Here is a 23,320-nt window from a genome sequence, read left to right on the forward strand (position 1 = left end):
GGGGACTCAGCTGCAGAGTGCCCCTCCCTCACTCTGCATTGCCCCCACTATGGAGCTGTCACACACAGTCCCCTGGTCTCTCCCATAATTTCTAGATTATTAAAAACAGTCTCTTACAATAAAACAAGCTGAACAGAAAGAGGACTCTTGGGCTCCTACTCCTGAGATGTGCAGAGATTTGGGCTTCAAGCACAACAGGATCCAGGTGCTCCACGGATGGTGTGAGCTGGTTGGAAATGCAAGTCCCACCTGCTTCTATGAGTGTCTTCTTTTCCAGTCCCAAGCCTTCCCCCACAGAGCCTTACAGGGCAACTCAGTCTACAGGGCACCCCCCAACACAGTGGAGCAAATACACCTCTGAGAATTGCCTTAGGAGGTAGGGCCTCTGAGAATCCCTCACCCCCTTCTTCACCTTTCTAAGCCCCTGGCACCACACACACTGGCAGCTCCTCCCTCTCCATCATGCCGCCTCCAGCCCACCTGGCCCTGAACAGCCTTTCCTGCTGTCTTAGGGGCTTGGTATATTACGTGGCTCTGATGAGGCAGACCTGCCTGGAGTTGCTGTTTTTAAGTAAGACATTACTACCGTTTCAAAGTTTCTCACTGCCTTTTTCTACCTTTCTAAATGATACAACACACTCTTAGATCAGGGTGAGGAGAATCCAGCCCAGGGTAGGACCCGTGAAATCATTTGGATATGGCTCTGCCAAGGAAACCACAGGCAGAACTCAAAATTCAATAAACCTATAGCAGCTATTTTTTATGTTGAGGATTTTGTATAGCCCTCACATGATGTTATAGATATCCAGATGGCCCTTGACACAAAGAAGGCTTCTCACCACCTGAGTTAGATAAACCACTTTAGTGGTGCTTTTCATTGTAAGCATGGGATTTTATGCAAGTAGGAATGGTACAGTGCGGGCTTAATTTGACAAAAACAGTCATTCTCCTCTAAGAAGCACCCAGGAATCTTGGCCTAGAGACCCAACAGCTCTCAGGAACAAAGCAATGTAAACCCAACTCCCAAGTCCTTTGGTGTTCAGTGTTTATAGAACTTGTCGGAATGCAGAGGGGACTTACATACTGGTAACCAGCAGGGCCCCTTAGGAAGAAGGCCTCACATGCCAGGCTCCATCTTCCACCCACCACCCACCCAGAGCCTTCTTTGGGCTCTGTTCTAGCCCTGGAGTGGGTGGGTGGTTAATTCAGGCCTCTGCTGCTCAACAGATCTGGTTTGTTCACTCTAGTGAGGAGGGATAGAAAGATTCACCTTGGTCTCAGGCAGAAACCATGGTCTCCAGCTCAGTCTAATAGAAGCCCTGTATTTTAGAACTAACAGAATTAATTAGCCATGGCCCCATATTTTAGAAATACAAAGCATTTGCCCAGAGTCATAAAGATGTAGTTTCTCATTTGCCATCTGGCTTTTGTGGCTCTCAGTTTGGACGCCACACGTGGAGAGCAGCAAAGACACTTGGTGCCTTAGAGCTTCAGTCCAGGCCTCTGTTTTGCTTTGCTTCATTTTTCCTCCTGGGCTGGTAACAGCAAGGACAAAACCCAGAGGAGGATGGAACTTCTCCCTGGACCCAGGGCTGGTGGAGTCGTCCACGCCTGAAGGGTCTGTGTCCTCTCGGCCTAACGCACCCAACTCTCAAAGGCACACAAAATCATTCTTTCCTCGGCAGCACTCTGGCGTGTTTTTTTGTGATACTCAGTGTTTAGGATATGGAAAGTGAATTAAGGAAACCTAAGCAGCTAGCCTAAGGTCACATCATCCATGAGCTGCAGCACACAGCTTCCAGCCAGATCTCCACACCTGGGGCTAGTACCCCAGGTACCTCTTTATCCAGGTGACAAGGTGGCACGTGACACCTGCTTCTAACTTGTCAGGCACTGCCCCTGTGCTGTTGATCACCTAGTGCATAATAAATAATAAGATGTGCCTTAAAAATAATTTTCAAATACCATTTGTCACGTTATTCAAGAAATTAAATATACAAATCAACTCTTTATTATGAAGTTCATCTTGTCCGTATTCTCCTTGGTTCTTCTAGATCCCTGCCTCCAAAATAAATGGAAAGGAAGGTCTGAAGACAGCGAGTTCGCCCTGGGCTGCACCTGCGTCCAGAGGACTTCGTCCTCTGGCAGGGTCACTCCCCACCGACACCTGCTCACACTCCAGCCTGCACTCTGCCCCCAGCACTCCTGGCTCCCGTGCCTTCTGTGTTGCTGTCCCTCTGCTCATTTTATCTCTTCATCACCATCTCTTTTCTCCTTTCCCTGTCTTATTATATCTTTTTCATATACACACACATTGACTTCTTTCATGTTTTCTACATAAAAGCTAGATTTCTTCAGTAGAGCAGGCGTGTCAGGAAGCATCCTGGAAACATACATACAACGTGCCAATATCACCAGGCGGTGGCAGTTTTCCCTGAAGTCCTAAACTTTCCCCTCTGTGTCACGGGATCCCTCTGGGAAGGACAAACATGTCTGCAGAGGTTGCTGCACTGAGGCCATAACGCTGCTCCCTGCAGCTTTGCTGGCCTGCCTGGCCTGCTCCTGTGGGCCCACAACTTCCACAGACCGCGGAGAGATGCTTCCCCACAGTCCCACAGCCTCTCCTCGCCCTTTCCTGGGCTCCAGAACAGCTCAGGGCTGCACAGGCTGCCTGGGGCACAGCTCAGCTGCAGGAGGCTCAGCGGAGTGGGGAGGTGAGCTGGGAGGGTCAGCGGTGGGGTGTGGCAGAGTGTCCAGCACTGATGGTGTCCTGCACTGATGAAAGGCCTGACCCTGCCAAGGTCAGCTCAGCTGTGCAGGCCCTTCATCTATTGCAGCTGAAGATGCCCACAGCTGGCCGACACTGGGGTGGACCACCGGGGACTCCCATCTCAGAACTCTGCAGCTGCAGTGTCCAGACGTGACGCATGCAAGCCCTGAGTGGCAGGCCATCTGTCACATGCATTGCCTCCCATTCAGGTCTACTCTCATTGCCCCTGAACAGTGATTTGTGTTCCTTGCTCTTAGTGGACCCAAGGACATATCAGACATGGATGTCAAAGGGAAAATGGCTCTTTTTTAAGATTTATTTATTTATTGGAAAGGCAGAGTTACAGAGAGGAAGAGACAGAGAGAGAAATCTTCCATTCACTGTTTCACTCCCTAGATGGTCACTACAGCTGGAGCTGGGCCAATCCGAAGCCAGGGGCCAGGAGCTTCTGGGTCTCCCATGTGGGTGCAGAGTCCCAGACATGTGGGCCATCTTCCACTGCTTTCTCAGGCTGTAGCAGAGAGCTGGATCAGAAATAGAGCAGCTGGGACTTGAACCAGTGCCCATATGGGCACTGAAGGCAATGGCTTTACCCACTATGCCACAGTGCTGGCCCCAAAACTTGCTCTTAAGGCTGTCGATGATCATCCAGGCACAGCCCCAATACAAGTCCCATGACATCACAGAAAAGGGGCGGGCTTAAAGTGAGGCTTGGATTCCCATCCCAGCTCCGTCACTTCCAGTTGTGTGTCTTGGGCCAATTTATCTCTGGGTCCTGGCAGAAGGCTGAATAATGTGAGGAGGTTTGACAAAGGACCGTTTAGAAGGTCAGGAAGACTAAGGAACCAACGACAGGCAGGGCACTTAGCAGCCTAAGACTTCAAGGGCAGAGGGAAGTGGCTGCCACAGGGGGACTGCTGTCTGACAGGAGCAGTGGCCTCCAGCACCAGGACACAGCCAACCCAGCGTAGACACACACACTTGCTCTCCTCCCATGACAAGCTGGACCAGAGCCAGAGGGCAAGGGGCCGGTAGAAGCTGTCCCAGGGGGTCAGCTCCACAGCCAAGGACTTGGAGAGAGGACAGGAGATGTCCAGCTGGGGAAGTCGAAGCTGTTCTCCCCGTATCTGCAAAACAAAGTGACCATCACTACAGGATGATGGAGAAGGGTCAAAAAAAGAGCACGTGCAAATCTCAGCTGCCCAGGATCTCTCTCCCTCAGGGCCATGCGCTGAACTGGATCTGCCCTAAACCCAAAAATCAGCACACTTCCTTCAACCGGAAGCACTCCAGAAACAGCATGGTTTACATTGAGAGCAGGTTCTCCCCCTCACGGCTTCTGCTAGCATCTCAGGGCATCTCTGTTTAGAAAGCATTGAGACCTAAGGTGTTTGTTGTTGTTGTTGTTGTTTTGTTTTGTGTGTGTGTGTTTTTTTTTTTTTGACAGGCAGAGTTAGACAGTGAGGGAGAGAGACAGAGAGAAAAGTCTTCCTTTTTCCATTGGTTCACGCCCCAAGTGGCCACTACATCCAGCGCGCTGCGACCGGCACACTGGGCTGATCCAAAGCCAGGAGCCGGGTGCTTCCTCCTGGTCTCCCATGCAGGTGCAGGGCCCAAGCACTTGGGCCATCCTCCACTGCCTTCCCGGGCCACAGCAGAGAGATGGACTGGAAGAGGAGAAACCAGGACAGAATCCAGTGCCCCACAGGGACTAGAACCCAGGGTGCCGGCACTGTAGGCAGAGGATTACCCAAGTGAGCCATGGCGCCGGCCAACACCTAAGGTTTAAACAGTGGCTTACAAAGTGCTTGGTCTGATTCAGCACTCACAGCAGCCCTGCTAGATGAGTGTGTCAGTGTCCCCATTTTACAGATCAGGAACTGAAGCTCAGGTTAATCCCTTTGTCCCAGACACATGTGGCTTGAATGTGAAAACCAAGACTCACATGTCAATCTTTGCCTTCCAGGTTTGCATCTCTGTTTCTATTCTACACTGACACCTGCAAGGGAAGGTATTGTCTCCCTTAGGTTTCTGACCCACCCAGAGGGATGGGATCTTCCTCTATGGCAAACATTGGTGTATCCCACCCAAATCCCTGCAGAATTCTGTCATGGTCAACTGTGCCCATGCTCCCATGGGCTTTGGGTGCACAATCCCCAGCCTGAAAGTTGTCAAAGCAAGACCCTCTCAGGGTCAGTCCTGAGGCCACTTTATCCTTGCTTGGGGAAAGAGGGTCATGCCTGGGAGTTCTTACATCCTGCCATGGTGGTCTTCAGCTTATGATCATGACCAGGTGCAGGAGAACAGGTGATTCCCCTGAGGCTGAGGCAGCTCAGGGCTCCCTATGCGATGAGGCAGAGGGATCCCCCTCACGACATCCCTGAAATCACACTATTGCTTGGCTTCTTGGGGTAGCACTTTCCAACAAATCATCAGCATGCAAGCCTACTCTCAAGACCTGCAACTGGAGAGCCTGCCCCAAGATGTGCCAGTGCCCCCAAGCTCTTCCTTGGCACTGACTGTATCCTCCTGGTATGGTGATGGTCAGACTGGACCACATCTCCCAAACCAGGAGTGACCTCGTTTCTGCTCCAGATCCTCAGCCCTTCGGTGAAACTACACACTATTCTAAAGTTGCACCAAAAAAATTGTTCTCTACAAGCACCCTTAAGTATGCAGGAAAAATCTGCACAATTTGTGGCAGCAGGTCTGCTTATGTAAGCATAGCACAAAAAGTTCTACCTTGCTCTTTCTCAGGGATACACAAATAGTCCTAATTCCCCTCAAATCCCATATCCCCTGTAGGCTCATACCTGAAATTTCACTATCAGCGTTTTGATTGCTGTTCCAACTACACAGCCTACTTGGAGTCACACTTGAATCTGTTATCTCAAAGCTGTTATACTTTAACATGAGTGGAATATCAGGTTCTTCATCTACAGAACAAAGAAGCACCATGACCTTGGGGACCTGGAGTGGAGATACAAAGGAAGGCTACAGAAAGCTATCAACACGTAAAAAGTTGACCTTGCCACCAGGACACTTTCACCAGCCTAGACATTCTGGGCTGAAGGTTATTACTGCTTTCACCCCTTCCAGCGTGAGGCTGGGTAAACCTAGCCATCTAATTGCAATGTTTCTCTCCTGCAAGGAATGGTGCACTGACTCAGAATGGCTTTCACAATGAGGAAGACTGATCAGTGCATGACCCAATCTCAGTATAGGCTTTCCAGGGCTGGTTAAGACACAGCTCAGTGACTTCTTCAAGGATGCAGGATCATCGAGGATGCCCAGGCTTCCAGTGTGCCAACTTCAGTCTGATGGTGTGTCCCTCATACTGAGTACCCTCATGGCCACAGGGCAGCCTCAACATTGCTAGTCATTACCATAATGCAAATGTATACCTCAAGGAGACACCCTCACACACCTATTCAAATGAGAAAGGGTTTCAACTGATTCTACCCAAGGTTGATGAAGATGTGGGGAGCTGGAACTTGTGTACTCTGCATGTAACAATGTAAAATAACATAAACATTTTGGACAACAGTTGGCAATTCTGTAAAGAGTTAAACATATACCCACCGTAGGATCCAGCCATTCCACACCTAGGTATTTATCTAAGAGAAATGAAGGAATGAAGGTATATGTTCATAAAAAGATTTGTTCATGAATGTTCATAGCAACCCAAACTGGAAACAACCCAAATGCTCATCAATAGGTGAATGGAAAAGCAAATCGTGGTGCACCCATTCAGTTGAGCAAGGAATAGGAAAGAACTGTCATTACACTCAACACCACAGATGGGTCTCAAATTATCTATGCTGTGAAAGAAGTCAGGCAAGAAAGAGAACACAAAAATGACTCGCTTATATAAAAATCCAGGAAACGTAAACTAGAAGGTAGTGGCAGGAAGCAAAGCAGTAGTTTCCAGGAGAAGGGATTACAGGAAGGGACAGAAAAGAAAGCTGACAACGGGACATGAGGAGACACTGGGGGTGATTCACCTGCTTGCTGTATTGACTGTGTTGATAGTTTCACAGTACATATGTGGCTTAGTCTGTCCCTGCAACTGTGATAAAACACCTGAGACTGGGTAACTTATGAAGAACAGACGTCCACGTCTCACTGCTCTGGATGCTGGGAAGTGGGCAGTCAAGATGCCAGCAGAGTTGGTGTCTGGTGAGGGCTGCTCCCCACTTCTAAGAGGACATCTTGATGCTGCATCCCCCAGTGGAGAGGAACACTGTGCCCTCATGTGGCAGAAGGGACAGAGGGTGGAAAGGGATCCTTAACACAGCATTAACCCATCCATGTGGGTGGAGCACCCAAAGGGAAACACCTCCCAAAAGGCCCTACCTTCCAACACTGTTGCAGTAAGATTACATTTCCAAATTTGAGTTTGGGCAGACATATTCAGACCACAGCAGTAATAGGTCAAAGCGTATCTCACCATAGGCTTTAAAACATGCCATTTACTGTATGTCAATTTTGTCTCAATAAATCTCTTCTTAAAAAATTACTTGAGGGGCTGGTGCTGTGGCATAGTAGGCTAAGCCTCCACCTGGGGTGCTGGCATCCCAAAAGGGCACCAGTTCATGTATTGGCTGCTACTCTTCTGATCCAGCTCTCTGTTATGGCCTAAGCAAAAGATGGCCCAAGAGCTTTGGCCACCCAAGTGGGAGACCCAGAAGAAGTTCCTGGCTCCTGGCTTTGGATCAGCCAGGTCCACTACTGCAGCCATTTGGGGAGTGAACCAGCATATGAAAGACCTTTATCTCCTCCCTCTCTCTGTAAATAAATAATAAAAATATTTTTTAAGAAATTACTTGAGGCCATCGCCATGGCTCAATAGGCTAATCCTCCACCTGTGGCGCTGGCACACCGGGTTCCAGTCCCAGTCGGGGCGCCGGATTCTGTCCCAGTTGCTCCTCTTCCAGTCCAGCTCTCTGCTGTGGCCCAGGAGTGCAGTGGAGGATGGCCCAAGTGCTTGGGCCCTGCACCTGCATGGGAGACCAGGAGAAGCACTTGGCTCCTAGCTTCAGATCAGCATGGTGCACCGACCACAGTGGCCATTAGGTGGTGAACCAATGGCAAAGGAAGACCTTTCTCTCTGTCTCTCTCTCTCTCTCTCTCTCTCACTGTCCACTCTGCCTGTCAAAAAGAAAAAAAAGGAATTACTTGAACAGTAGGGAGAACACAAAAACAACAAGGTAGAATGACCAAAGAATGACCAAAGATCAAAATTAGTCCACCTCCACTTGGGAAAACTCAAAGAAATCTTTGAACACAGATCAGAAAACATGTTTTGGTGACCACAAGCATGGCATTCACCTGTGCACGCAGTGGTATTTCTATTTTGTTAGCAGAAAACAGACACTGGGGATGCAACAACAAAGTAGCCTGAGCTCCAGCAGAGAAGGTCGGCGAGGAGCAGCCACAACGAAAATGTGCCCACACTTGCATCCCAAAGTATCCAGATGCCAGGGCCTACACACTGACCACTTTAGCCCCTCTGCATCTCAATTTCTTGTGCTGACCAACCATTTCCACACAGAGGAACTGGAAACCCACCATTCCTTTTAATACTCTTCTATGACTGATGAAGCTACCTATCTTGACTTCCATTATTAGATTGGAAGCAAGCACCTGCAGCAAAAGCAGCATGGGTTGGGTGTCAGACTGCTGAATGCCACGTTATCTCACCACCACACCATCTGTGTAGCTGTGGAAAGACAGGAAACCTCCATGGGGTTTTCAATCTGTACAAGGGATGATATGTAAGGTCCAGGGTTGGTGGGAAGACAAGAGATAATGCATGTGAGCATCAAGTGCAGTGCCTACGTCACCACACATGCTCAGTAAACTGAAGCTATCACTATGGCAATAATGACTCCTTTTCAAACTCCAGGATTCATTAGCACAGATTATATCCACTGGCAATGATGTCACTGCCGTCATGTCCTTTCTTCATTTAAAATGTGAGGATCACAGTACTTATTTCCCAGGCTATATATGAGGCGCACCATGAGAGTCACATGAGACATTAATTGCATTAGCAAACACTGAGCACGTGCTAATTGCCAGCAACGTACTTGGTGTTCATGCAGGAGAGATTTTTAGAGAAGACATAGTCTCCAACCCCTAGCAGCCTGAAGACGGTCAACTGAAAACTACAGTGAGAAAGAAGGAAGCTGTGGGACTTCGATCCACTTTCCCTAGTCTGGGGAAGAGGAGAGATCAGAAGAGGCTTTCTGGAAAGTGTATAAGCAGAGCAAGGCTGAGATAATCTATACCATCTATCCAAGGAGTAGAGGAGAAGGAGTGTTTTCCAGGCAGATGGTCAGCAAGAGCTAAACACATGAGACAATCATGGCCTGCTTGGCATGATGGGAGCTGGGGGGTGACCACGAAAGGCACCTGCCACCCTTCCACTCTTGCCTCCCCCACAGCAGCTAGCACAGAGCTGTGCTCAGCATAGAAGTTGGCCTGTGACTATCACTGGACTGACCTGTGCACAGGCATCCCCTAGGGATGCAACAACCCTCCTCTGGCAGGTGCTGTGATGTGACTCTATGCTAGCAGCACTTACACAGCCTCTGACAATGACAAGAGGGAGAGGGAGAAAGACAGAGAGAAAGAGAGAGAGAGAGAGAGAGAGAGAGAGAGAGAGAGAGAGAGACTGACTTACTCCTTAGCGTGGAATTTCCAGACGGGTGCTATTATCCTCACAGCACATTTACCCCAGCCTTACTGACCCACTGAAACAAATTGGGAACCAGGAAAGAGGCAGCCAACAACTGGACACACACTCAGCACTACAGAGCACCCTACCCTGTACCCACGGTCATACTGCAAAATACATTCAGCATGCCCACTTCACAGATGGGGAAACTGAGGTCTCCTGAGAAAAGGAGTTTATCTGAATCACAGAGACTGTAGGCAACAGAGCTGGGATTTTAGCTTTACTGTGCTTGGCTCCAAAGTGCTTCCTACTTCATTCATACCAAAAGATGTTCTGGACCCAAATGTCAAGTGGAGATGGAAGGTATGAGTTTGATTCTGGTGGAAAAGAAACCCTCCTACAGCCCATCAGCAACCCCTGTGCCTCCTCCTGAGCTGACGAAGCCAGTGCACACGGAGCCTCAGCAGCCAACTCCAAAGTTTCCTAAGTTGGTGAGTGATGAGCTCTGCTTCACATTTTTAACTTTATTTTTTATTTGAAAGTCAGAGAGAGACAGAGAAAGAAAGATCCACCATTCACTGCTTCATTCCCAAATCCCTGCATTGGCCAGGACAGAGCTGAGGACAAAGCCAGAATCTGGGAACTCAGTAAAGGTGAGCGTTAGCAGAAAGCTAGAATCAAGAGCACAACTGGAAATCAAACTTATCTCCTCTGTGTAGGATGCAAGTGTCTTAACCACTAGGCTAAAATCCCACTCCTGTCTCACATTTTTAAAAGCACACTCAGAGGGCTGGTGCCATGGTGCAGTAGGTTATTCCTCCACCTGCGATGTCAGCATCCCATATGGGCTCTGGTTCTAGTCCCAGCAGCTCTTCTTCCATTCCAGCTCTCTGCTGTGGCCTTGGAAAGCAGTAGAAGATGGCTCAGGTCCTTGGGCCCTGCACCCACATAGGAGACCCGGAAGAAGCTCCTGGCTCCTGGCTTTGGATTGGCACAGCTCCAGCCATTGCAGCCATTTGGGGAGTGAACCAACGGATGGAAGACCTTTCTCTCTGTTCCTCTCACTGTCTGTAACTCTACCTCTCAAATAAATAAATAAAATCTTTAAAAAAATGTTTTAAAGAAAAGCACTTTCAGTCTGCTACATAAATAATAGACTGTAAAGAGAAACGCAGAGACCCGTTGTGAGACTTTTATAAAAGCTGGAGGCTGTAATGGTAGCAGCAGGGGAGGTGGAGAGAAGAGGATAGACTCAGAGTTATCCTAAGTGTAACACCCACAGATCACCTGTAGGCTGGATGTGGAGGTGAAGTGGTGACATGAATTAAACAGGATTTCTGGGACTGAGGCTCGAGTGACTTGGGAGATGGTGGTGACATTTACTAAGATGGTGAACACCAAGGGAAGAGAAACTTCGGAGGTGAGGTGGAAATTAAGACTCCTTGATGTATTAAGTTGAGGTGCCCATTAGTCATCCAAGTGGAGATGTCAAGTGGCAGGATGTATGAGTCTGCAGCGATGTGAGTGCTGGAGATATAAATTTGGAAGTCATTATCACGAAGGTGGTATTTAAAGCCATGCAGATGGATGGGGTCACTTAAGGAGAGGCTGTAGGTAAAGGAGGAAAAGGGACCCTGAACAGAGCCCCGGAGCTGTCCAACACCCAGGCCCACGGCCATAGAGGGGGATCCAGAAAAGAGCAGAGGGAAGTAGCCCGGGAGGGAAGAGCAAGAGCTAGAGAGAGCTGTGTGAGTGAGGCCAAGGGTGTCGTCTGTGCTGATGATGCTGGGAGATACAGGTGATAGCAGAGAAGGGACCCTGGGACTTGCCGGTCTGCGCTGACAGTGACTGATGAGGAAGTTTCTGCGGAGCGGTGCATCAGACTCAGCCCAGCTGGAGCAGGTGGAAGAGAAGAGGGGAGACGGGGGAGGAAAAGCGTCAAGTCATAAGGAGAGCAAAGGACCACATCAGAAACTTCTGGAGGGGACAGTGACCATGGGCGACATCAGCACCTGCAATCACCCTGCAAGAATCATCCCAGAACAGGAGCAAAGTCCTCTGATCTGATGGGAGCTGGGGCAGTGCATCCACTGGAGTGGGCACAAGGGAAACAGCACAGAAGCACACACAGGATGGAGGCGGGTCTGGTAGCAGACAGGGAGGGTTCCCAATCTGATGGCTTCTCATCAAAGACAGGAGCGAGCCAACAGTGGGGAGTGAAGGTGGTGAAGGAGGGGGAATGCACATGGTGGAGCACGAGAAAGAATATGCAAGTGTGCAGGGTTCTCAACCACAGCAGGGCATCTGTTCCACGGGACCAGCTTGCCATGCTGTGTGCGTCTCTCCCCAGGTTCAGTCCAGGTTGAGATCTTCACCAGGTGAGGGAAGCAGATGAGGGGCACACAGACAGGAGTATCTGAAAAGGGTGGTTGTATCGATGGCCTTTGAGCCCTGTGTGCCACAGAGGACATGAGTGGGTGAGAAATTCAAGCGAGGCAGGTCGCTGGGGGCCAGTGGGATGGGGCTGTTTGGGAGCTGGGACACTGCATGCATCTTCTAGAAGGGTGGGCAGTGGCGACCAGAGAACCAAATATTCTGAACGGAGGTTGCAAATGCAAGGGTGCAGCTCCGTGGTGGAGTGGCTGGAAATGGCTGGGGAGGAGGTCGAGAAACCAAGAGGCCAGAGTGGCACATGTGGTCTTTGTGGATGGTGCTAGACTCCACCTGGAGGCCTCTGGCCAGGATGTCTGTCACCATCTTCAAATCGCCTGGCTTGTTACCATCAAGCTCCAACTCAAGTGTCCACTTCTCTGAAGCCCCCATCCCACATCTAGCCCCCCACACTGCTCCATCACCGTGCCGTGTTACTCATGCATGCATGATTCTTTTATGTGTGTATTCACTTACTCGCTTCCTCTCCATTTTCCCAAGGGAATACAAACTCTCAAAGATACATATTTACATCTCCTCTTTCCCCCAACACAAAAATGCAATCAGCAAACCTTTGCTAGATAAATGAGAGGAAGTAAGTTCTTACCAGTGCCTGGCTTGTGGGTGTTGCCTCCCCTGGGAGGCTCTGTCCCCATTGCTCTTCCTCACTACAGTCTTTGAGTTGACACAGGGGGTGGGTGCCTCCACATTAGTCAAAGTATGCAACAGGCAGACATAGACACTGGATGTGGAATCCAAAAATTAACACACAAAGAGGCAAGCACTGCCAGCGCAATCAGGAGGCCTTGCTCATGGCCCAGGTCTGAACCAGATTCTCCATTTGATCTTGCAGCACCTTCCTCCTCCCCACTTCACCCTCCGCCACCTGGGCTGTGTGTATCACCTGTTAAAGGAAAGGATTGAGCCAGATCTGTGGTTTGAAAGTCTTTCTTTTTTAATTAGCACAACTGCTTTGACAAAACCTTTAGAGCTGCTCTAAGATACAAAAGAGATCAACAGGGACTGGTCTGATTAAGGGGCTGATAGAGTTCAGTACCCATAGTTCAGCCATCCCAGGACCCCCAGGCTGGTTGCTCAGGCCTCTCCCAAGGCCCGATGGCTCCCAGATGCATAATTTGAAAGCTGCTGGTCCTGACCCCTTGGGCTGCTGCAGAGGAGATCTCCTGCAGGTGCCTCCCCTGGTGGGTCCCCAGCCTCTCACAGAGACAGTCTCCCGGTGACAGAACTCGGCCTCACATCCCTCTCCTGGGCCGTTGCTATCTTACTGATCCTGATGGATGCTGGCAGACATTAGCAGAGAGAGAAATTTCCCCGTAGAAAGGTGGGAACGTGTATTAGGCACTCCACACCAGGAGCCAGAACACAGCACAAAATTCATTAGCAGTTAGCAAGCCGTCCTGCTCTCACCCAAGGGTTAAAGGGAAACCCAAACTCTATAAATAAGGTCTACTAAGGCCTTTTAAATCTTGGCTTGCCCCAGAGTGGAGTTTCCATCTCTTTAATTTGCAGTCTTATTCCCTGGGCCTGTCAGAGCTGATATGTGTTTAGGGTTTTCTATTAAATCAAGCACCTGTCAGGGGGCAGTGTGTTTCATTGCCAATGACGTGACCAATCCAGCCATCAGCAGATGTCCAACAGGAGCCTGGACTGTGGAGCTTCTGAATGAACTGCCTCCTCTGGTTTCCTAACGGCTCAGCTTTTTAGCAGATCTCATCCAGGGGCCTCGGACTTTGCAAGTCCTGGCATTTTATGTCTCTTTCATCTCCTGTCCCTAGCTTACATGGGTGTGGGTGAGTCATTCCATAGAGCACCTGCTGTGTAGCAGACTCTGCCAGAGCCTTGGAGGTCTAGAGCTGTTTTATTCCTGTCTAAATGGTCCCTGCCCTCTGGAATATAGTAGTCTTAGGGGTAAGGAGGAAAGGATGAAGAAGAAACTGAATTCTGCCGTGGAACGTGATGCTGGCGTAATGCATGTCTGTGATGTCACCGTGAGGACCACCTGGTCCTGTCTCAGAAATATTCGAGAGAACGCCTCCAAGTGACATCACCTGAGGAAGAGGCCACCCAGTGGGGAAGAGCATTCTCAGGGGTGGGAACAGCACTGCAAAGTCCCAGAGGGAAGAGAGAGTGGACGGGCCTAGGGCATGGGTAGTGTACAAAGGCTAGAGTGCAGAGGACAGGGGACACAGAGAGATGAGGCCAGGTCATGAATGCCTGAGGCTTGGTGAGGGAGTTTGAGCTTTTGCCTGAAAAGAAAGAGGAATCATAGAAAAGTCTAATGTGGTGGTTATACTAGCCTTTTGATGTGGAAATCATAATTACAATGGTTAAGATCCTTTTAGCCACAAGTTACAGGAACTCAACTCCTGCTGGCTCAAATGGAACATTCTTGAGATTTTGTTGGTTTCATGCATGGATGGATGGATCCAGGTGCTTAAGTGATAACATCAGGACTCGGTATCCCCAAGTCTTAGCTTCGATGTCAAATGAACTTCTTCTCTCAGTACCTGCTGGCAAACCTAACAGCTGGCATTGGCTAACACTACTGGCCCTGACACTATTCTAAGTGTCCCCTGAACATTCAATCATTTAAAACTCAGGACAACTCCACTAAGTGGAGTCCTTTTTTTGTAGACGACATTGCTGAGTGGTGAAGTCATTTGTGCAAAGTCACACAGCTGGTGAGTGGCGGAGCTGGAAGGGCAGGGTTCTCACAATGGACAGGAGCATTAGACCACAACCCATAAGGGGGCCTGCAGTTTATAATCACAGCACAAAGTCCCTCTTCCTGACAGTTCCTGCACAGGGTTTCATGTCATCAGACAGACTGGGGACCCATGACCATCCTGAAATCATTTGCCAAATCTTGAGAAATATAATTTGATTATTGGAATTTGACAGTAGAAGGGGCCTGGGTCCCTCCTGAATCCAGGAAAGGGGGTTAGCATCACATCAATCTGATGAATTTAGAGCAAGGGGAGGTGGTCCCACAAAGGAAAGCCACAGTGATGTCACTGATAAGAAAGGGAGGGCCAGTGCTGCGGCTCAATAGGCTAATCCTCCGCCTGCGGCACTAGCACCCCAGGTTCTAGTCCCAGTCAGGGTGCCAGATTCTGTCCCAGTCGCTCCTCTTCCAGTCCAGCTCTCTGCTGTGGCCCGGGAGTACAGTGGAGGATGGCCCAAGTCCCTGGGCCCTACTTCCGCATGGGAGACCAGGAGAAGCACCTGGCTCCTGGCTTCAGATCAGCGCAGTGCACTGGCCACAGTGGCCGTTGGGGGGGGGGGGGTGAACCAACGGAAAAAGGAAGACCTTTCTCTCTGTCTCTCTCTCTCACTGTCCACTGTGCCTGCCAAAAAAAAAAAAAAAGAAAGAAAGAAAGAAAAAGAAAGAGAAGGAGTTGCCAGACAAAACAGATCGACAGCAATAGTGACAACAATAACCTCATACATGCACCTCTTCCTATGTGTTACAAAGCATTTTCTCATTCATTAGGTCTTTGATCACCATAACCAACAAGAGAACAGCAGATACAAGTTTCAAATCTAGAACTGCATTGGGCCGGCACTGCGGCTCAATAGGCTAATCCTCCACCTGTGGCACCAGCACCCTGGTTTCTAGTCCCGGTCGGGGCGCCGGATTCTGTCCCGGTTGCCCCTCTTCCAGTCCAGCTCTCTGCTGTGGCCCAGGAAGGCAGTGGAGAATGGCCCAAGTCCTTGGGCCCTGCACCCCATGGGAGACCAGAATAAGCACCTGGCTCCTGGCTTCCGATCAGCGCAGTGCACTGGCGGCAGTGGCCACTGGGGGGTGAACCAACGGCAAAGGAAGACCTTTCTCTCTGTCTCTCTCTCTCACTGTCCACTCTGCCTGTCAAAAAAAAAAAAAAACATCTAGAAGTGCATTCAGAACAGGAAGACAACTCTCCCAAGACCATAGTGAGGAGTCGAGACCCCAGATGAGTCCTTCTCAAATGCCACTTGCCTCCTCTGGTCCTGTGTCCCCACCCCAGAGAATGAGAGGTAAGTGGCAGAAACTGGACTTGAGACCTGGTTTTGCTGGGATCACTTAATTCTCCCATCAACCCCAGGCCCTGGGCACAACTGGTCAACCTCTCTTCAGATTCAAGCCTCAGGGAGATGGATAAATTGCTCAAGTCACACAGCTGGGCAAGGCTAAGCAGCATCACCCTCACAACAAAGCTAACTTCCTCTTTGCATTCTCTGAGCCTCCTCCTGCATCCTCAGGCTCCCTCCCCACCACACCATGCAGTGCCATTGCATGGAACATGATGCCCCGGCAGACAGCACCCAAGGCTGAGCTGCCAGGCGGAGTGTCCATGAACCTGGCGTGGTCAAGGCCAGGTGACACAGGGAGGGAACTGGGATACAGGGAGAGAAGAAGAAGGCCGCGAAACTGCATGCATTAGGAAACCAAGGTCAGGTCTCAGAGACAGAGAGGACTTACGTCCCATGTGGGATCTGTCCTTAATGGGTTGTCCAATGTGAAGTAATGCTATAACTAGTACTGAAAGTATTTTTACACTTTGTGTTTCTGTGTGGGTGCAAACTGATGAAATCTTTACTTAGTATATACTGAATCGATCTCCTGTATATAGATATTTGAAAATGAAAAAAAAAAAAACTTGGTTTTAAATTGGAAATTGCATAGAAAATTAATCAATTTTTTTAAAAATTATCATGTAGGATCTCTGTCATTAATGTGCTGTACACTGTGATTTTACGCTATAACTAGTACTCCAACAGTATTTTTCACTTTGTGTTGCTATGTGGGGGCAAACTGCTGAAATCTTTACTTAATATATACTAAACTGATCTGCTGTATATAAAGAGAATTGAAAATGAATCTTGATGTGAATGGAAGGGGAGAGGGAGCGGGAAAGGGGAGGGTTGCGGGTGGGAGGGATGTTATGGGGGGGAAGCCATTGTAATCCATAAGCTATACTTTGGAAATTTATATTCATTAAATAAAAGCTTTAAAATAAAATAAAATAAAATTCCATCTACAGTGTCTTTCAGGTGCTGAGGACTGCATAAAATGCTTTAAACCCTGCATCCCTCACCTCATGTCATCTCTGCCACTGCACTGTGAAGGAGCCATCAGGGTCCTGGTCCAGCCACAGTTACAGCAAACCTGTGGACAGCCCCACATCAAGCCCCCACCCCATGTTCGCTCAGTTAATCCCCACCATGCACCATGAGGTGAGAGCTATCCTTCCCCCAGCAAGGTGAAGTCACTTCTCTAAGGTCATTCACCCAGAAGTGCACAGCCAGGCCTCACCCATGCCTGGAGTCCCCCCAGCCCCCACTCTGGCCCCAACATCAAGTCTCTCCTCCCCAAGTCAGAAGAGCACAGTGAGGCTGGGAAGGAACTGGGGCTGGGGCCAGAAGCCGGGGGAATTGGAGCAGGCCCAGGAGGGAGGGCAGCTAGGAGCAATGCCGGCCAGTGCTGTCCAGTACAGGCTCTGTCAGCAGCAGCAGGCTGGAGCCCTTCCCTTAGTGTGGGGCAGAGCCCAGCCCAGTGCCAAGGGCAGCTCAGGTTTGTCCTGGACGCCCTGATCTCTCTGCCTCTCTGTGGATGCATGGGTGGGCTCCTGCTCTCCACACCCCTCCCGCCCTCTGGAAACCCCAGCCATCCTTCACTCCAGGCCCAGCTCTCACCTCCACACAAGGCCTCCTGTGCAACCCCACAAAGGCCTCCCGGGCTGGCTCTGCCCCTTTCCCAGGCAGCACCTCAGTCTGCCCTGACTTGGGAGTCATCATGCAAATGCCTTAGAAGTGGGCAGGTCAGAGGTCACTCCTTCCACACAAATGCATGGGGGTACGGAGGTGAGTGAGACCCAGTCCCTGCCCACCCACCCCCCAAACACACTGCTCATTCCTGCCATGGTCCTGCCAGTTCGCCCAGAAGGTCCCTGCTGGCCATTCGCATGCCCAGAGGCAGACATCTGTCTGCCTGATGATGCTCTCGCCCTGAGAGCCAGAATGTTCCAGAAACCACTGACACAGGAGCAAGCATGGACCAGTGAGGGCTGGGAGTTGGTGGATTCAGACAGCAGCTTCCTCGGCGGGCAGATGAAGGTTCTGAGATGTGCTACAGGGAGGCTCCCAGAGGTGGCCAGTGAGAACCATGTCCCACTAAGCAATGACCCAATACCCTTTGTGGCTTTCTTCCCCTTCCTATTTCCCTGCCCACAGACTGCACCCAAGGCTTGTCTAAGACTCTGTTTTGAGAGTGACTGCACCCATGTGGAGCTTATAGTCTAGCCAGAAGATGACATCTAGTAAAATCCTAACTCCTCATTTTACCCTTGAAGATACTGAGACCCCAGAAAAGAGAGAAAGTCCCCTTGGTATGCTCAAGTATTCTCCATGCTAGGCACTGTGCGAGCCATGGGTGACATGACCATGAGTAAGAGCCGAAGGTCATCACTCCCTGGGCACTTATATCCCAGCAAGGGAGACCAAACAAACCAGAGAGTGGGCATGTGGCACAGAGGTTGAGTCATGGCTTAGGACACCTGCATCCCACATTGGAGTACCTGGTTCCTGTCCCAGCTACTCTGTTTCTAATCCAGCTTCCTGTTAAAGCACACTCGAGGAGACAGTTCAAGTGCATCGGATGATGGGCCAAGTATGTGGCTCCCTGCCATTGAAGCTTCAGCCTCGTCCAGACTGGCTGTTGTGGACATTTGGGAAGTGAACCAGCAGATGGAAGCTACCTCTCCATCTCACTCACTCTCTTGCTGTATAGCTTTCTCTCTCTCTCTCCTCTCTCTCTCTCTCTCTCTCTCTCTCTCTCTCTCTCTCTCTTGCTCTCACTCTCTCTGCCTTTCAGATAAAATGAAAATTAATAAATGAAAATTTTTAAAACACAGCAGGAAATAAAAGTGACCATTTTCAGCCTCCTTGCCTGTGACATGGGAAGGTGGACCCTTCCTCTTGGCACCGCAGAGAGGTGTCTAGTGTCCAGCATACAGAAGGGACTTGGTCAGTTCAGTGCCTTTCTCTTCCATCCTCCAGGTCTGATGTGAAGGGTTTCTAATGTAGGGAGCAAGGCAGGGGCAGGGATTAGAAATAGCATCTTCTACTCCAGGTCCCCCTCTGCTCTTACTCTGTCCACATCTCTACAAGAGGAAAGAAAAGGCCAATCTGCTTGGCAGCTTCCAGGACTGCAGGACAGACTGGCAAGGGATGAAACTTTCAACAAGAACAGTTAAAAGATCAACATGGAAATTAGCTTTCATTTCTCTTCCTTATCAGAGTCCAAAGTGTAATTAGTAGGATTAGCCCTAAGCTCAGATCTCTCTCTCTTGCTCGCTCACTCTCTCTCTCTCTCTCTCTCTCTCTCTCTCCTCCCTCTCCCTGGTTGTTTCCTCTCTAATGGAAAGCTCGAGGCAGCCAAAGCCTTCAACATACTTCCTGCCTCCTTCTCCCCCTGTCTCTCCCTGGCTCCTCTGGCTCCTCTTCCTCTGGGTTCTGGAGTAACTCTCTCTTCCTGGGCTTGCTCGCTGAGATAATAAAGCAAACAGGTCATGGAGATGAAGGCTGGGCCAAACTGCCAGGCTGACTCACTGACTACTGTGTGACCTCAACCAAGTGACTTAGCCACTTCACAGCCCTATTTTCCTCACCTATCAAGTGGATGAAATAGCAAGGACTTTCATGTCAATGGATAATGGAAAGGCAGCTCAAGGGCTGTGTGTGAGCACACAGAAGGGGCTCTGTAATTGCCGGCTTCTTCTACTTTCTTCTAATAAAATGGGGTGAGGAGGCTCTTCAGGCCATGAGCAAGGCCAAGACACCCCACACACACACCAACCTGCGTTGCACTGGAGTTTGTGTCTTGGCTGGGCAACACCATGGACAGCACCCCAGTCCTTAGTCCCACACAGATGCCTGATGTGACGCCTTCTCTGTGTGATTGGCATGGCCAAGTTGTAGCTCAGGCACAGATGAAAGCATCCTCCTGCTACTCTGGTTCTGACAAGGCCACAAGCCAGAGAAGCAATCGCTTCACCCTCTTTTGCTAAGGCCACCAAAACCATTAGGAATTGCCTTCCCTTCCTACCCTCCGCTTCTGCTCACACAGCTCCCCCAGACTACAGGGCTAGGTGGAATGGGCTCCAACTCCTAACCCTCCTTGAACTGTGGCATTGATTGAACTGATCGGAGCTTCAGATAGTGACCATTCAACCCAAAGGCCACCGGTACTCCAAATTTGAAAACCCATTCACTGGGGAAAAGCAGAGTCCCACAGGGAGTCCACAGATTTGAGTTCACTGAGCATTGCTTTGGGCAAATAGCAATTTTATTTCCTCTTCCTCGCCCCCTTCAAAACATCAATGAAGTATTTTGTGGTGTTGCTGACAGCACATGTCACTTCGAAGCTGGAAATAAAGTCTTCTTTGAGCTATTTATAACCAACTGGCAAACAGAAGACAGTGGGAAGGGAGCTCAGAGGAAGCTAGGAACCACAGGGTAAGCTGAGAGCCGGCCCCTCTAACACAGTCCTGCGGAGCTTCTGGACCCCAACCCTCACCTGCCAAGGAGGGTGGAAGACATCTGCCCCTCCCTCAAAATGAAGGTAGAAGGTATGAGGTGTAAAGGTGAAGAAGGAGGAGTCAGCAGGGAAAGGACAGGCGCTCACTTGGCAAGGAAAAGGGGCATGCTTAGTAAACTGTCACATGCCTATGCAGGCAGCATTTCAAAGATACTCTTATCAAAGCAGGTGTTTTTAACCTGGGGTCTGGGACCTAAACAGCTTCAGGGACTCTAGGTATCACCTGTAACTTTATGCAAATGTTTGAAGTGCAGGATCATCTCTCTGGAGAGAGGGTCTTTAACTTATATTCAAATCTTTAAAGAATAATTTATTCCTTTATTTGAAAGATAGAGTGTCAGAGAGAGAAAGAGAGATGTTTTATCTACTGTTTCACCCACCATTGTTCATACAGCCAGGACTGGGCCAAGCCAAAGCCAGGAGCCAGGAATAGCATATGGGTCTCCCACATGGGTGGCAGGTGCCCAAGTATTGGGCAATCGCTGCTGCTTTCCCGGGTGCATTAACAAGGAGATGGATCAGAAATGGAGCAGCCAGGACTAGAATCAGCACTCCCTCAGTTTTGAAAGTGGAAGCTTAACCTACTGCACCATAGCACTAGCCCCTTACATGCTAACCTCTAATGAAATGGAGAGAGGATGGCTAAAAGATACAAACTTCCAGTTATGAATAAGTTTTGGGGATGTAATGCCTGGGCACCACAGTTAACGACGCTGCACTAGATACCTGAAATGAGCTAGGACAGCAGATCTTCAGTGCCCTTACCACACGCACACACAATAACTCTGGGAAGTGAAGGAAGTGTTAATTAATGTGATTGTGAGAACCAATACACAATGAATCTCAAACCATCAGGCTGTGTTTATGGAACACACACCATTTATGGTTTTCAATAAGACCTCAGTGAAGCTACAGAGTAGGAGAATCTCAGAACCATCCAGAGATTAAACCCAACATTCCTGTCGAGGCAGGAAGCTGCAAATTTAAATGCCCACTGGATCCGGACAGGCCACCATCTGAAAACAGACTCCTGTGGACAGAAGCAAAGTGGGAGCTCGTGACCCAACCAAGAGATGACTTTCAACCAGGAATGCAAGCCCAGGGTTCCTGATTCTCTTGTGTTTCTAAGGAGAAAAATGAAAATCTAGATTTTTATTGATAATTCTCCTCTCCTTGCCTGTGGCTAATTCAAAGCTTTAGAAATTATTTGGGTTCAACAAAGAGCATTGGCAGGCTGCATTCATCCTAAAGATCACTGTTCTGGAGTCACCCCGTGAGATGTTCTCAAAGCTGATCAAGAAGAATCCAAAACCAGTGTCAGGATCCCTCTAATTCCAAAACTGAGTCACTCCAATCTCCCTCTTGAAGATACTGATGCACTGCTTCCTCACACATCCAGCTGTGCCGAGAACCTGCACACACTAGCCCTTCTTTCCTCCTGGTTCCCAGTGGATCTACTTCCATATTCCTTTCCACTGTGCTCAGGGCCTTCCCAAGACCCAACCCTTCAGCTCATCTCCAAAACTGCCTTGTCTTTATGCCTCTCTGGGCTACCACTGGGCTTGCTTCTGGGCTCTGCTGATCTACCTTGACCTGAGATCCCCCACGGAGCTTCTGTCCCTTCAGCCTAGGACCCTGAACCCAACCTGTAGGCTGGAGCCAGGCTTAGCAGGACCCACAGCCTGACCAGCTCAGATCAGCCTATGCACAGCCAACCAGAGACCCAGGAACAGGAGGGGTGAGAGTGCTTTGCTTTATACCACTGGGACCTGGGGCTGGTAGTTCCCCTGCAGAAGAGACTGAAATACTGGTACGATGAGGGCAGCCTCAATTTTGCTGAATTCTTTGCATCACGCTCTGAATCAGATGTCATGATAGTAGTGGAAGTCTCAGTACACTACAGCATATGCCAGACGTGGGCTGTTTATATTGTTATTGGGTAAATAACCCAAATGTGTCTCAAGTGGAGTGAAAGAGGGAAATGATTAAATGTGCACACAAAAGCAAAGTAAATGTTATTATCTCACTCCCCACGTCAGTCTTTTGGCAAGATCTCATCATGTCACTTCTCCACTTAAAACTCTGTGTAACTTGCAAGATGTGAGAAGTGCAGGGAGGCGCTGGCGGGTTCACCTTGCATTTCCTGCCCTGCCTTGGCCTCTCTCCTCTGTCTCACTTACCCCACTGATGACTCATGGTATACCTGATGAGCCAAGTGATCCCCTAAACACCCCAAAACCTCTCACCTTCCATGTATTTGAACAAGTCACTCAGGTCTTCCAAGCTCATCTAATCTATAAAGCTGTTCCCGTCTTCCTTAGAGCCAACCCTTCCCTCTTCCAGCTCTCACCCCGTTGGTAACCCTTTGAGCCTGGGCCATCTGCAGTGGTAGACTTTGTAACCCCTCAACAAACCATTCCTCCCAGGATTCACACTCTCAAGTGTCCTTTTCCAATAATAGATTTTAACAAAATCATCACTGTGCCAGTTCTAAGACTAAACCCCAATTTTGCCCAGAAGCTTCCCTCTCTTCCCAACCATGGTTGCTCCTTCTGGAACCCAGCCTCCAATGTCATGAGGCAGCCCAAGAAGTCACATGGAGAGGCTCTTGTGGAGGATTACGGAGGCCCTGCCTTGCAAATGAGCTTAGTTTTGGGCATGTCTCCCAATGACTCCAGCCTTATTTGGTCACCCTGAAGCTCCAGCCCCATCTGAGATCCCAGTTAAGTTTTCAGGTGATGCCAACCACCCTATCATCCCAGCAAGGCAGCATGGGGAAGAAACACTGCCCAGGAAACCTAGAAATCATGAAAAGTAATAACTTGGTTGAAGTCACTGA

The sequence above is a fragment of the Lepus europaeus genome, chromosome 4, assembly GCF_033115175.1.
Source record: "Lepus europaeus isolate LE1 chromosome 4, mLepTim1.pri, whole genome shotgun sequence".
NCBI lineage: Eukaryota > Metazoa > Chordata > Mammalia > Lagomorpha > Leporidae > Lepus > Lepus europaeus.